General features: G+C 44.5%; 1 protein-coding gene across 4 annotated transcripts in view; it reads right to left on the bottom strand.

Annotated features, from left to right (window-relative positions):
* The window catches only part of LOC124552058 (scoloptoxin SSD14-like), a 447,845-nt gene that overhangs the window by 211,220 nt on the left and 223,910 nt on the right, over positions 1 to 12,715 (bottom strand). The window contains exon 1 of one of the 4 annotated variants that reach the window (XM_047126489.1): positions 6,256 to 6,365. The exons of the other annotated variants lie outside the window; for them this stretch is intronic. The gene's annotated coding sequence lies outside the window, so the exon portion shown is untranslated. Of the gene's footprint in view, positions 1 to 6,255; positions 6,366 to 12,715 lie in introns of those variants that run through there. 4 annotated transcript variants of the gene reach the window in all.

Below are 12,715 nucleotides of genomic sequence, written 5' to 3'. Positions count from 1 at the left end.
AGCCGAGAGCGCTAACGCTCTGCTTCCTGGACTCGGGTAGGCCCGCCAGCCCCTGATCGAATCCGGCCAGCGGATTAACGACGAGGGCTGGTGGCCTGAATGTGGTTTTTCGGCGGTTTTCCACATCCCACTAGGTGAAAACCGGGATAGTTCCCACGTCCCACCTCAGTTACATGACTCGCTGACATTTGCAACACATTCGCAATATTTCATGATTTACACTAGACGCAGACGGCTGAGGTACATTAATTCAATCCCGGGGGGTATGGGGTAGTGACAAGAAGTGTATCTGTCCACCCCTTAGAATTAATCATGCCAAATCCGTACTTGATCCTGCGCTTGATGTAGGACAAAGGCAGAAGCAAAAGCAAACTGTACTTGCATCAAAAGAAATTTTTATTACTTATAAAATAATATTTATCTTTTTTAAAGATACAGAATACATAATGGACTAACACTGTACGATTTGCGGTTCTAAATATAAGCAAAAAAGAAGGAGGGGAGTGGGAGAGAGACAGAGAGAGAGAGAGAGAGAGAGAGAGAGAGAGAGAGAGAGAGAGATAGACGTCGTCGGCTCCCGGTTTCTCTCACATACATTCGTTTAATTTCTCTCCCTACCAATCTTACCAACCAATGCTACTGGGACCGGGCGAGGTGGCGTAGTGGTTAGCAAATGGTTCAAATGGCTCTGAGCACTATGGGACTTAACTGCTGTGGTCATTAGTCCCCTAGAACTTAGAACTACTTAAACCTAACTAACCTAAGGACATCACACACATCCATGCCCGAGGCAGGATTCTAACCTACGACCGTAGCGGTCACGCAGTTCCAGACTGAAGCGCCTAGAACCGCACGGCCACCACGGCCGGCAGTGGTTAGCACACTTGACCCGCATTTGGGAGGACGACGGTTCAAACCCAGGTACTGCCATTCCGATTTAGGTTTTGTTTGATTTCCCTAAATCGCCAAATCGCCTCAAATGCTGGGATGGTTCCTTTCAAAGGGCACGGCCGAACTCCTTCCCCATCCTTCTCTAATCCGATGAGGCCGATGACCTTGGTATTTGGTCCCATTCCCCAAATCAAACAAACATACAATACTACCGGTAATCCTACAATTTACTGCGTCATTTATGTATTGTACCAAAACGACCGAACCGTAGTTTTGGTGGAGCGAAACTCTGCACACACAACTTCCGTCCCTTAGGTTAACTGTGGCGACAGGAAGTGCCTTCAGCCACAAAGTTAGATAAAAATACACATTTGCCTTAAACGAATGTTGGCTTGGACACCACTGTGATTTACCAGCCTCGGACCGAATGGATGTGATATGCCTTCACGATCCTCGGAGCTTGGACATGACTTACTCAGCAACTTATAGAGGCTCTTCACATTCTGAGGAGAAAGTTGGTGACTGAAATTTCAGAGGATGTCATGCTTTTGTTTTCACGACTGCCGTTCTAATTCGTGTATCTTATCCGTGGCACTCCTTCCCCTGTTTCGCGATGATACAAAACGACATACCCTTCTTTGAAGTGTTTCGATGTCCTCGGTCAACCCTATCCGATGCGAATACCGCACCGCACAGCAAAACTCCAGAAGAGGACAGACATGCGTAGTGTAAGCAGCCTTTGTAGTAGAAGTGTTGAATTTTATAAGAGTTCTTCCAATGAATCGCAGTCTTTGCTTTGCTTCCCCAGAACATTATCTATGTGATCGTTTCAATATAAGTTATTTGTAGTTGTAATATCTAAGTATTTAGTTGAATTTATAGTCTTTAGATTTGGTTGATTTATCGTGTAACCGAAAGATAGCGAACTCCTCTTAGTACTCACTTGGATGACTTCAGCCGGCCGCTGTGGCAGTGCGGCTCTAGGCGCTGCAGTCCGGAACCGCGGGACTGCTACGGTCGCAGGTTCAAATCCTGCCTCGGGCATGGATGAGTGTGATGTCCTTAGGCTAGTTAGGTTTAAGTAGTTCTAAGTTCTAGGGGACTGATGACCTAAGATGTTAAGTCCCATAGTGCTCAGAGCCATTTTTTTGGATGACTTCAAAAAATCCATTATTTAGAGTCACTGGCCACTTTTTTTACCATAAAGATATCTTCTTTATATCATTTTGCAAACGGCTTGGATCATCTGTTGTCTTTGCAAGACGGCCAGTGACAGAATCCTCTGTAATCAATCTAACAGAGCTCCCATGGCTGTCTCCTAAATCGTTTATGCAGATAGGGAACAGCAGAGGGCTTGTTACACTTTCTTGGGGAATCCAAGATATTACTTCTGTTTTACGGGATGACTTTCCGTCAGTTATTACGAATTCCTTTTAACTCTCTTTCCTGAAGTATTCATGTCCGTACGGCGCTGCTGTTATCAGTTGTGTGCACGTCCGAAAATCAGGAAGTCTTGGCAGGAACTGCTGTGTATTCCACGATATCACCCTTATGCCGTGCAATATATTGCTTAATATACAGGGTGAGTCACTAACTATTGCCACCAAGAATAACTCCGAAAGTTTGACAGGAGCTGAGAAGTTTGTGGGACAAATGTAGCATGGGACAACGGGGCCCATAATATGACGTTGGTTTTTTGATGCTAGGTGGGGTCGATTCAAAGATATGAAGGTCAGCTTCGCTTTCTTAAAAAAAACTGGGATACTTGTTTGGTATTTATTCCCTGATAGTGGCTATCAAGACGAATCCAATGATGTGTAAGAGTAAGGTCTTTGAAGACCAATGAAGGTCACAAAGGTGCCATGAACGTCCATTTACAGAAGATGTTCGAAGTATCATGATGCTTAGTATCAATGCAGTGCTGCAATCTTCTTATCATGGATTGAGTGATTTTCCTTGTCATATCGGCATTTATCGAAGCATATGCGCTGACAATTCTCTCTCGCATATCTGCAGGTGTAGTTGGAACGTCTTTATAAACAATGTCCTTTACGAATACCCATAAGAAAAAATCCAAAGACGTCAAGTCTGGCGAACGACCCGGCCAAGACACATCTCCTCCGCGTCCAATCCAACGATTTGGGAATTGTTTCTGCAACTCATTTCTAGCCATGAGCAAAAAAATGTGCCGTACACCGTCGTGTTGATACCACATTCTGTTCCTTGTTCCTAAAGGTATTTCTTCCAGTAACAGACCTAATGTTTCTTGAAGGATTTTGGTGTACTTCCTACCAATGAGATTATCTTCGATGAAATAGGAGCCTGTAATTCTGTCCTCCAGAGTCCCACACCATAAATTCACCGACCACGGTTTTTGGAGTGCAACTTCCCGCAGCCAACATGGATTTTCAGTTGTTCAGTAACGCATGTCATGCAAATTAACATTTCCATGCTTCGCAAATGTAGCCTCGTCAGTAAAGAAAATCAAAATAATAAATGTGTCATCCTCTGAATCTGAAGTTGAGCCCATTGACAGAATTCAATGCGACACCGGCCGCTGTGGCCGAGTGGTTCTAGGCGATTCAGTCCGGAACCGCGCTGCTGCTGCGGTCGCAGGTTCGTATCCTGCCTCGGGCATGGATATGTGTGATGTCCTTAGGTTAGTTAGGTTTAAGTAGTTCTAAGTCTAGGGGACTGATGACGTCAGATGTTAGGTCCCATAGTGCTTAGAGCCATTTGAACCATTTCAATGCGACGCATACAATCCGTACCAGTTAATTCTTGCTGGAGACTGATACGGTAAGGATGATATTTATGGCGATGCAGAAAACGAACAACAGTACTCTGGCTCATGCCAGATTCCCTTGCGATTTGACGCGAACCACAGTGGCAAGAGTACCAATTTCTGTTTCCTCGTTAGCAACTTTCCTTCGGCGGATATGTTTCCGATGCGTTAAATATCCAGTTGCTCTCAATTTACCATACACATATTTAAATGTACAACGTGTTGGGTGAGTACGTAGAGGATATCTTTCAGCGTGTAAGTCTCTAACTCTCATGAATTTCCTCGACATTCTCCGTAAATGAACACCGTATCGACTTGCTCTTCATTAAGTAATCGCGAAAGCATTACAGAGATAATAGATAAACTCCAGTGGAAGACTCTGCAAGACATACGGTCAGTAGCTCGGTACGGGCTTTTGTTGAAGTTTCAAGAACAGACCTTCACCGAGGAGTCAAGCAGTATATTGCACCCTCCTACGTATATCTCGCGAAGAGACCATGAGGATAAAATCAGAGAGATTAGAGCCCACACAGAGGCATACCGACAATCTCTCTTTCCACAAACGATAGGAGACTAGAATAGAAGGGAGAACCAATTGAGGTACTCAACCCTCCGCCACACACCGTCGGGTAGCTTGCGGAGTATGGATGTAGATGTAGATGTAGATTCACCTTCCCTTGAGTCGACGATACTAGTCTTACCGTTCCTATTTGTGTTGTACTGTGAAACCGTCGAATGGTGTTTACATGTCAATTGCACGTTAGATGGATACGCCGTATTGGGCGAATAGCCGGCCGGGGTGGCCAAGCGGTTAAAGGCGCTACAGTCTGAAACCGCGCGACCGCTACGGTCGCAGGTTCAAATCCTGCCTCGGGCATGGATGTGTGTGACGTCCTTAGGTTAGTTAGGTTTAAGTCGTTCTAAGTTCTAGGGGACTAACGACCTTAGAAGTTAAGTCCCATAGTGCTCAGAGCCATTTGAACCATTTTTTATTGGGCGAATGTTTACTATTTGCAAAAAAATGGTTCAGATGGCTCTGAGCACTATGGGACTTAACATCTATGGTCATCAGTCCCCTAGAACTCAGAACTACTTAAACCTCACTAAGCTAAGGATAGCACACAACACCCAGACATCACGAGGCAGAGAAATACTATTTGCAGATATAGGAGAGAGAACTATCAGAGCATGTGGTTCGATAAGTTTCGCAATGATGCGAAATACCACTAAACCTATGATAAGAAGATTGCAGCACTGCATTGATACTAATGGTCAGGCCGGCCGAAATAGCCGAGCGGTTCTAGGCGCTACAGTCTGGAACCGCGTGACCGTTGCGGTCGCAGGTTCGAATCCTGCCTCGGGCATGGATGTGTGTGACGTCCTTAGGTTAGTTGGGTTTAAGTAGTTCTGAGTTCTAGGGGACAGATGACCTCAGACGTCAAGTCCCATAGTGCTCAGAGGCATTTGAACCATTTGATGCTAATGGTCATCACTTCGAACAACTGTAAATGGACGTTCATGCCACCTTTCTGACCTTCGTTGACCTGCAAAGACCTTACTGTTACACATCATTGGATTTGTCTCGATAGCCGCTATCAGACAGTAAGTACCAAACCGTAGCATCCCATTTAAAAAATAAAGTTGACCTTCACATCTCTGAAGCGACCGCACCTAACAACAAAAAACGAATGTCATATTATGGCCCCCGTTGCCCCATGCAACATTTGTCCAGCAAAATTTTTGGCTACTATCATAATTTGCCGGCCGCGGTGGTCTCGCGGTTCTAGGCGTGCAGTCCGGAACCGTGCGACTGCTACGGTCGCAGGTTCGAATCCTGCCTCGGGCATGGATGTGTGTGATGTCCTTAGGTTAGTTAGGTTTAGGTTGTTCTAAGTTCTAGGGGACTGATGACCACAGCAGTTGAGTCCCATAGTGCTCAGAGCCATTTGAGCCAGCCATCATAATTTCGAAGTTATTCTAGGTGGCAACAGTTAGTGACTCACCCTGTATTAAGAGGGCGTCAATGTTTTTAAAAGGCCGGCCGAAGTGGCCGTGCGGTTAAAGGCGCTGCAGTCTGGAACCGCAAGACCGCTACGGTCGCAGGTTCGAATCCTGCCTCGGGCATGGATGTTTGTGATGTCCTTAGGTTCGTTAGGTTTAACTAGTTCTAAGTTCTAGGGGACTAATGACCTCAGCAGTTGAGTCCCATAGTGCTCAGAGCCATTTTTTGAATGTTTTTAAAGCTCTGCAGTATCCTTCAGTACACTGCGCAAGCCGTCGCTACCGCTGTCAAACGGTCAATATTATTGCATAATAGTATCGCTCAATAAATATTGAGCGTGTGAGGACTCCTTAATAGTTCCTTGGGTTACTCCCGAAATAGCCTTTAAACCTGTCGGAGCTACGCGCACTACATTACATTTCTTTATGTTCAGGGCCGACTGCCATTCGGTGTATCAATTGTGGACCCTTCACAGGTCTTCCCGAGCCTGGCACAGGAGAAGAATTCGCGGGGTATCGCATCAACTTAGAGAAGTGTGAAACAAAACACAGCTTTTGCGGTACACCGGTACACTCACCGAAAACAACGGAAGATGGTGACGAAAGAGCGCCTGCAGTGGTGGTGACGTGCGACACGAAGCGGCGACAGCGCCGAACTGCACGCCGTCCGTGGCAGACGACCGCTAACTGGCGAAACGCCGGCAGCCTTTAAGTGCCCCGAGCATGCACCGCCTGTTTAGCGATAAGCCGCTAGCAGGCCTGCGGCGATACGTCCGCCTGGCACCGTGCGTCCACACGTCGAAGCGCTGACAAGGCGGAGGGAGTCGCATCCTTCGCCAGCACTTTTCTGTGTGAGGCGTTCTGCCGAAAGGCAGGTCCTGCAGTACTGAGGTCATCAACACGTTCCACGCTGTCCCTCCTTAGCGCCATCTACATTAATAAACGGCCAAAGTAACCAAAGACGAGTTGCAGGTTGCGTATCCGACAGCTTCACGGCGCAACAAAAAATTGATATTCTGTTCCTCATATAATTATTGGGCGAATTTAAAAATTTAAAGGGCTATTATAATGTGCACGTTAAGAGGTGTTATTTTCCATTAAAGTGTTAATGTTACTGTAAAAGTAAGATGATTGGTAAATCCTAGAATTAACTGCTGAAACCTAAGACTTACCATCACAGTGTGAGAAAAGTCCGAAATTTCTTATTATATTAATAGATTTCGAACTTTTCCCAAGAGACGTTCGTAAATCTTTGGATGTACCCATACCAACTGGTAAAACAGTATTCATTAAAAAAATCAGCTTAGGAATTTATTGAAATACGCTATTGGCCATTAAAATTGCTACACCACAAAGATGACGTGCTACAGACGCGAAATTTAACCGACAGGTCAAATGACTCTGAGCACTATGGGACTTAACTTCTCAGGTCATCAGTGCCCTACAACTTAAACCTAACTAACCTAAGGAGATCACACACATCCATGCCCGAGGCAGAATTCGAACCTGCGACCTAGCGTTTGCGTGGTTGCAGACTGTAGCGCGTAGAACCGCTCGGCCACCTCGGCCGGCGTTAACCGACAGGAAGAAGATGCTGTGATATGCAAATGATTAGCTTTTCAGAGCATTAACACAAGCTTGGCGACACCTTCAACGTGCTGACATGTGGAAAGTTTCCAACCGATTTCTCATACACAAGCAGCATTTGACCGACGTTGCCTGGTGAAAAGTCGTTGCGATGCCTCGTGTAATGAGGAGAAATGCGTACCATCACGTTTCCGACTTTGATAAAGGTCGGATTGTAGCTTATCGCGACTATGCTGCTCGCGTTGGTCGAGATTCAATTACTTTTAGCAGAATTTGGAATCGGCGGGTTCAAGAGGGTAATACAGAACGCCGTGCTGGATCCCAACGGCCTCGTATCACAAGCAGTCGAGATGACAGGCATCTTATCCGCAGGCTTTAATGGACCGTGCAGCCACGTCTCGATCCCCGAGTCCACAAATGGGGACGTTTCCAAGACAACAACCATCTGCACGAACAGTTCAATGACGTTTACAGCAACATGGACTATCAGCTCGGAGACCATGGCTGCGGTTACCCTTGATGCTGCATCACAGACAGGAGCGCCTGCGATGGTGTACTCAACTACGAACCTGGGTGCACGAATGGCAAAACGTCATTTTTTCGGATGAATTCAGGTTCTGTTTACAGCATCATGATCGTCGCATCCGTGTTTGGCGACATTGCGGTGAACGCACATTGGAAGCGTGTAGTCGTCATCGCCATACTGCCGTATCACCCGGCATGATGGTATGGGGTGCCATTGGTTACACGTCTCGGTCACCTCTTGTTCGCATTGACGGCAGTTTGAACAGTGGACGTTACATTTCAGATGTGTTACGACCCTTGGCTCTACCCTTCATTCGATCCCTGCGAAACCCTACATTTCAGTAGGATAATGCACGACCGCATGTTGGAGGTCCTGTACGGGCCTTTCTGGCCACAGAAAATGTTCGACTGCTGACCTGGCCAGCACATTCTCCTGCCTCTCATCAATTGAAAACGTCTGGTCAATGGAGGCCGAGCAACTGGCTCGTCACAATACGCCAGTCACTACTCTTGATGAACTGTGGTATCACGTTTATGCTGCATGGGCAGCTGTACCTGTACACGCCATCCAAGCTCTGTTTGACTCAATGCCCAGGCGTATCAAGGCCGTTATTACGGCCAGAGGTGGTTGTTCTGGGTACTGATTTCTCAGGATCTATGCACCCAGATTTCGTAAAAATGCAATCACATAACAGTTCTAGTGTAATATGTTTGTCCAATGAATACCCGTTTATCATCTGCATTTCTTCTTGGTGTAGCAATTTTAATGGCCAGTAGTGTACATTAGTGAATGGCCAAAGTAACCAAAACCGAGTTGCAGGTTGCGTATCCGACAGCTTCAAGGGGCAAGAAAAAAATTTTATATTCTTTTGTTACACGAGGCTGCTTTCATTTTCTTCGCCTGCAATTGAAGACCTTCTTTGGCAGCTTTTCTGATCCGTTTCACTTCATTAACACTGTTGGAAGTTGTCAGCGCCTCGTCACAACCATCAGCTGGTGCCGGTGCCTCGTTGTTAACTGTTGTGAAATCCCGTGTCTCTAGTGCTTTTTCATCTGCTGCAGCCGCACTTTCTACCTCCGTTCCTTCTGTTCCAGTAATTGATTCACTGTCATCAATTCCTTGGCCGTCATTTTGAGGTTCCTGTTAGTCATTGGAGGTGGTGTTGAAGATTGTTTCCAAGTCTTCTTCAGTGTTTATATTTTTTATTAAATAATGTGGAACAACTGAGGTCGCAATGCCCATTTTCATTGGAACCCCAGACATGTCTTCATATGGTGAACATCCGATCGCTTCATGATAAGCCCTATTTTTCTTTGCTTGCACAAACCTTTCCCCTTCAGACCATTTTGATGTTTCATTTGTTTCCATCCAAGATGGTAACATATTTTCGATGTCTTGATTTGCTCTTTCGACTGATCCCTGAGACTGACTGTGGCTCGGCTTCCCGTGGAATGGCTTTATATCACTCCACAACCCACATAAACTTTGAATGACTTGGTTGCAAAACTCTATCATTATCAGAATGAAGGATACTTGGGGCAACAAAGGTGATAAAAATTTCCAAAAGATTACTTGCTATTTCATCAGCTCTTTTAGAAGTTATTGCGTGGAGGTTAACAAATTTTGTCAAATGATCCTGGTACACAATTGTGAACATCGACTTATTGTCTTGGTTTGCCTGCATGTCGATTAAGTCAGTTTGGCATCGCGAATTCATTTCACTGTGTATGGCAGGTTTCACTACAACACCCCTTTTCAGTGTTTTTTGCTTTTTATGACATGGTTCACATAATCTCAAATAAGTAACGATTGACTGAACGGTCACATTCTTGTACTTAACGATTCAGTTCCACAATAATCCGTGTTCGACCGCCATTGTCTACAGCAAATGGGTCTCTTGCAGTACGTTAAAAAGATCATCAAAACGAACGTAATAACGAATTTCTTCTTTTCCAGTAGACGCTGGTGCTATGAGTTTCCCTTCACCTCCGATGTTGAGAACATCATATAGCTTCAAACGTCTGCAGTGAACACATTTTTTATTGGAAACGATTTTTGCATTTTTCACTTCACTTTACAGAATATTATATTGCTCAGCACCTGCATAAAAATTATTGTCCTTCTTCTTATTCACTTAAAAGTTCGTAAAAACTGTTACGCATAACATCACTCATTCTGATGCAAAGCTGCAGAAGAAACACCACTAGAACTAGTCGCAAAGATGACTGTACGAACGATGCTCGAATGCTCGACACTGAGTGAAACTACGCAGCGATGAGCGGACTGAGAACTCATAACTCATAATTGGCAACAAAGAAACTTATATGAACACAAAATTAAAGCTGTAGACTTGTCAAACTTTTTATGGCTACAATTTGACCACAAACTGAACTGGAAAATTAGACTTAATGAAACGCCAGAGTTCAGCTACATTTGCAGTACGCACGATAGCAGAAATAGGTGATTTAAAAATGAAGAAGTTAGTTTATTCCGGCCTACTTCCATTCACTAATGAGTTATGGAATCATCTTTTGGGGAAACTCCTCCCACAAAGAGAACATTTTCAAAATTCAGAAACGAGTCATTAGAAATATATCTGCTGTCAGTCCTAGATCATCACGGAGAGACGTCTTTGAGAAACGTGGTATTCTAATTACTATTTTTCAGTACATATACTCATTGATGTCCTTTGTCGTTTCCAACATGTATCTTTTTACAGAAGCTAGTGCAAAACATGGTTATAATACCAGAACCATAAACAATTTGTGTAAGGACTATAAAAGTTTAACATTAGTAGAAAACGGAGTCAAATACATGAGTACTCATACATTCAATAACTTACCAGAGCATATCATAGGTCTTGTAAGTGATAAAGATCTGTTTCAGAGTGAATTGAAGAACTTCCTGTTGGCCAACTCCTTCCACTCCATCGATAAATATATTCACAAGGATTAGAGCTCATAACTCTACCTGCATTTGAATTGTACAATATCCATGTATCTGAGTTAAAAAAAAAAAAAACTTCACTCTTTCCACATCCCAGAGACTCCTCGCCAAGGGATCCATGGAAAACGATAAATTAATGTAAAAAAAACTGTGAACTGACTAATCACATGTACGAAGTTATATTGATATCCGATCATGTCTTTTGGGTGCTTCAGTGTTTCTTTTCTTTTTTTTTTGTCAAGCAATGTATCATTTCTTTTTTTGTCTTGTTCTAAAAATGCATCTGAGACAAAAAAGGCCAGCTGTTGTAATTGACTGTATCGGCGGTGGGAAGAACATCTGCTTGTGTAATTACAATAACATAATTGCCAAAGCATGGAGTGCACCGCTACTGAAAGAACAAAGTCGAACGACGAATTTATGATGATGTGGTATCTGTGTTGATTTGCACATTCTTCAGTTCTCTGAATTTCGTAAACTTTCCTTCTATGTTATCTGTGGAGAAGCAAGCATGAAATTCCCCGCCACGCTGGACAGGGAATTACCCGGTATCTGTTTATGTCTGTGCGCAAACTTGTAACCTTGAGTAGACTGAAGCACCCAAAAGACATGATCGGATATCAATATACCTTCGTACATGTGATTAGTCAGTTCACAGTTGTTATCAATGGAGAGACGTCTACACGCGTTAAAGTAACCTCTGGCGTGCCACAGGGGAGTGTTATGGGACCATTGCTTTTCACAATATATATAAATGACCTAGTAGATAGTGTCGGAAGTTCCATGCGGCTTTTCGCGGATGATGCTGTAGTATACAGAGAAGTTGCAGCATTAGAAAATTGTAGCGAAATGCAGGAAGATCTGCAGCGGATAGGCACTTGGTGCAGGGAGTGGCAACTGACCCTTAACATAGACAAATGTAATGTATTGCGAATACATAGAAAGAAGGATCCTTTATTGTATGATTATATGATAGCGGAACAAACACTGGTAGCAGTTACTTCTGTAAAATATCTGGGAGTATGCGTGCGGAACGATTTGAAGTGGAATGATCATATAAAATTAATTGTTGGTAAGGCGGGTACCAGGTTGAGATTCAATGGGAGAGTGCTCAGAAAATGTAGTCCATCAACAAAGGAGGTGGCTTACAAAACACTCGTTCGACCTATACTTGAGTATTGCTCATCAGTGTGGGATCCGTACCAGATCGGTCTGACGGAGGAGATAGAGAAGATCCAAAGAAGAGCGGCGCGTTTCGTCACAGGGTTATTTGGTAACCGTGATAGCGTTACGGAGATGTTTAATAAACTCAAGTGGCAGACTCTGCAAGAGAGGCGCTCTGCATCGCGGTGTAGATTGCTCGCCAGGTTTCGAGAGGGTGCGTTTCTGGATGAGGTATCGAATATATTGCTTCCCCCTACTTATACCTCCCGAGGAGATCACGAATGTAAAATTAGAGAGATTAGAGCGCGCACGGAGGCTTTCAGACAGTCGTTCTTCCCGCGAACCATACGCGACTGGAACAGGAAAGGGAGGTAATGACAGTGGCACGTAAAGTGCCCTCCGCCACACACCGTTGGGTGGCTTGCGGAGTATCAATGTAGATGTAGATGTAGAACTGTGATACTGTACTTCGTCACTAAATTATTGCCACGTAACCGGTATAGTCTTGAATATCTTTGTGGAGAGAATATTCAAAATGTAAAAAAATGTAAATGTCGTGTGACTAGGGCCTCCCTTTCGGTAGACCGTTCGCCGGGTGCAAGTCTTTCGATCTGACGCCACTTCGGTGACTTGCGCGTCAATGGGAATGAAATGATGGTGATTAGGACAACACAACACCCAGTCCCTGAGCGGAGAAAATCTCCGACCCAGCCGGGAAACGAACCCGGGCCCTTACGGTTGATATTCTGTCGCGCTGACCACTCAGCTACAGGGAGCGGACATTCAAAATGTATTCTGCAAGGATGAAAATGGAA

Source organism: Schistocerca americana, chromosome 1, assembly GCF_021461395.2.
Source record: "Schistocerca americana isolate TAMUIC-IGC-003095 chromosome 1, iqSchAmer2.1, whole genome shotgun sequence".
Taxonomy (NCBI): domain Eukaryota; kingdom Metazoa; phylum Arthropoda; class Insecta; order Orthoptera; family Acrididae; genus Schistocerca; species Schistocerca americana.
The sequence above is the reverse complement of the archived record's forward strand: the minus strand, read 5'-3'. Positions and strand labels throughout refer to the sequence as shown.